Source organism: Coffea arabica, chromosome 2e, assembly GCF_036785885.1.
Source record: "Coffea arabica cultivar ET-39 chromosome 2e, Coffea Arabica ET-39 HiFi, whole genome shotgun sequence".
NCBI classification, from domain to species: domain Eukaryota; kingdom Viridiplantae; phylum Streptophyta; class Magnoliopsida; order Gentianales; family Rubiaceae; genus Coffea; species Coffea arabica.
In genome coordinates this window covers 27,325,902-27,329,012 of record NC_092313.1, presented here as the reverse complement: position 1 = coordinate 27,329,012, position 3,111 = coordinate 27,325,902, and the positions used below count along the sequence as shown (strand labels likewise).

Genomic DNA, 3,111 nt, shown 5'->3' with positions numbered 1-3,111 from the left:
TGACTCATCTCTAATGCCAATTTATCACATATGTCAACAGAATAAACATGGTCAATAAAAAAGGGATATTTCTCCACTTTACTTAGATCAAACTCCACTTCCTCTTCATCAATTTGGAATTTGAACTTACCACGTTTAACATCTATTATTGTATCTGCGGTGACCAGAAATAGTCTACCAAGTATAATGGTACATTTACATATTTTTTCATGTCTAAAACAACAAAATCAATAAGAATAATGAATTTCTGCACTTTAATAAGCACATTCTCCAATATACCCATTGGATGTCTAATAGACCTGTCAGCCAATTATAAGGAAATGTTAGTACGCTTTAACTCTTTCAACCCTAATTGTCTAATCACAATTAAAGGGATCAATGACACACTTGCACCAAGGTCACAAAGTGCTTTAAAAAATTCTACATTACCAATTGTGCAAGGAACTGTGAAACTCCCTGGATCTTTCAACTTTGGTGGCAATTTATTTTGTATGATTGCACTAAATTCTTCCGTTAATGCAATTGTCTCACTGTCTACCAACTTCCTTTTCTTAGTCATTATCTTCTTGAGAAATTTTGCATATGAAGGAATCTGCAAAATAGCATCCACAAAAGAAATGTTAATATGTAATTGTTTGAAAATGTTGACAAACTTCTCAAATTCTTTGTCATTTCTCTAAGGCTTCAATCTTTGAGGGAATGGCACTGGTGGAGGAATTAGTGTTGTATCTCCCATTTGTGGTTTATTTTCCTCCATTTTTTCTTTCCCTTTAATTTTCTTGCTTTGCTCTCCTAACTCACTCAATTGCTTATTTTCTCTTCTTTCAAACTCTCTTCCACTTTCAACTACCGGCGGCTCACCTAATTCCTTACCACTACGGAGGGTTATAGCCTTCACATGCTCCCTTGGGTTCACCTCAGTCTTGCTAGGTAAGTCCCCTTAGTTGCGATTGTTAACCGCATTAGCAATTTGGTCTAATTGGACCTCAACATTCCTGTACATATTGGTGAGTTGGTCCATTCTTCTCTCAATTCTTTCAAACCGTTGAGTAGTGGCACTAGCTAGCTTTTCAATTTTATCATTTGATACATTTGCCAGCTTTTCAATTGCCAATTCCCAACTTGGTTTGGACTCCTGAAGTGGTTGTTTCGGTTGAAAATCCGGTGGATTAACTGATCTTTGTTCGTTCCCTTGATCCTTCCATCCAAAATTCGAGTGATTACGCCATCCTAGATTGTAGGTATTGAAGTATGGATTATTTTGGGGCGGACGGTTGTAATTGTTGAGATATTGAACCTATTCGCTGCTAGAACACATTAAATCATCATGATCTCCGCCGCAAGTAGTACAACATGCAACAACTACTCCTTGATTAGAACTAGAACCAACTTGCTTATTAAGCATCTTAACCATATTATCCATTTTTACACTTAACATATTCAAGGTATCTACTTCGAGCATACCTGCGATTCTCCTTGTATTACCTCGTTCGTTTACCCATTGGTAGTTGTTAGCAGCCATTTTTTCGATCAATTGTTGAGCTTCCTCAGCTGTCTTTCCCATCAAATCTCCTCCCGCTGCCGCATCTACATGCGTCTTTGTTGGATAGGTGAGACCATTGTAAAATGTTTGGACTACTAGCCAATCTGGTAAACCATGATGAGGACATCTTCGTTGCAATTCCCGATAGCGCTCCCAAGCTTCATACAATGTCTCTCCTTCCTGTTGAGAGAAACTAGTTATATCCATTCTTAATTTAGCAGTTTTTTCAGGTGGAAAGAATTTATTAAGAAAGTCTTAGCTAATTCATCCCAAGTTGTAAAAGTATTTGGAGGATGAGATTGTAACCAAACGTTAGCCTTGTCCCTTATTGAAAATGGAAACAATCGAAGTTTAATTGCATCATCACTAACACCATTGAACTTAATTGTATCACATATTTCAAGAAATGTTGACAAGTGAGAATTTGGATCTTCGGTAGCATTACCTCCATATTGAGATTGTTGTACCATTTGAATCAATGATGGTTTAATTTCAAAATTATTGGCATTTACCGTTGGCCTTACAATGCTAGTTTGAGAACCTTGTGTTCCCGGTAAAGCAAAATCTCGTAGAATTCGCCTATTTTGTTCATTTTCCGCCATTTCTTCCTCAAATGGTAATTCTATCAAGATTTCTTCTATCGGCCGCCACACCTCTTAGTCCTTTTGATGTAGTGTATTCCCCCTTTGTCTCCTTCGTGTCCTCTCAATTTCAGGATCGAAAAGTGCAATTTCTCGATTTGATCAGTGCATACACTACAAATAAAAATAAGAGAAATTTTTGCAGATTTAATTCAACAACTTGAATAAAAATAATGAAAATGTCTAAATTAATAGAGATGATTAGGCCCTAATATTGCCGCTCCCCGGCAACGGCGCCAAAAACTTGACGGAATTTTTATATCAATGCAAGTTTAAATCCGATTTTACACCCGTTGGACTGCAAGTATACAGGTCGAAATTGTAATACAAGGTGTGTATCGGGTAGATCCCATGAGGAGCAAATTAACCAATTACTAAGTCATTATTTTCTCTATTATTTAGACTATTAAATGAGTTTGAGCAAAGAAATGTAATACAAATGTCTACAAATCTGATCTGCAATTCTATTTTAACAAATGCTAAATGCAATTGGAGAAATTTCACTCAAGAAAGAATCTAGGGATGTAGACTCCACTTATGACATAAACAACACAAATGAATAGATTTATCTCTTGTTATTATTCTTGTTTAACCAGAGATTCATTTCCAAAATTACCAAGTCTCATTCTCATGATGAAATGACCTTGAGTAGTTTAGTTTTCCCTATTTTCATGGTGAAATACTAATACTCCTCTGTTTTCTTTCATGAAATGCTAAGTAATCCACTTAAATGTATCTCTATTTTCATGAACATACAACTTAAGCTCTACTCACATTTTTTCATTGCTACTACCAATTCTCATTGAACAATAACAACTATAAACGTGCTATTGGTGATCAATCAATAATAAGTAATCACATCTACACAAGTAAACAAGTTAATACAAGATATAACAAATGTAAATCACATTCAATTCATATTATTTA

At 35.4% G+C, this 3,111-nt stretch overlaps 1 non-coding gene across 1 annotated transcript; it reads left to right on the top strand.

Moving 5' to 3' along the window:
- Positions 1-1,652: 1,652 nt before the first annotated feature.
- On the top strand, positions 1,653-1,759 carry LOC113733581 (small nucleolar RNA R71). Its single transcript, XR_003459085.1, has one exon. It is a non-coding gene; the product is annotated as a small nucleolar RNA R71 (small nucleolar RNA).
- The last annotated feature ends 1,352 nt before the right edge of the window (positions 1,760-3,111 follow it).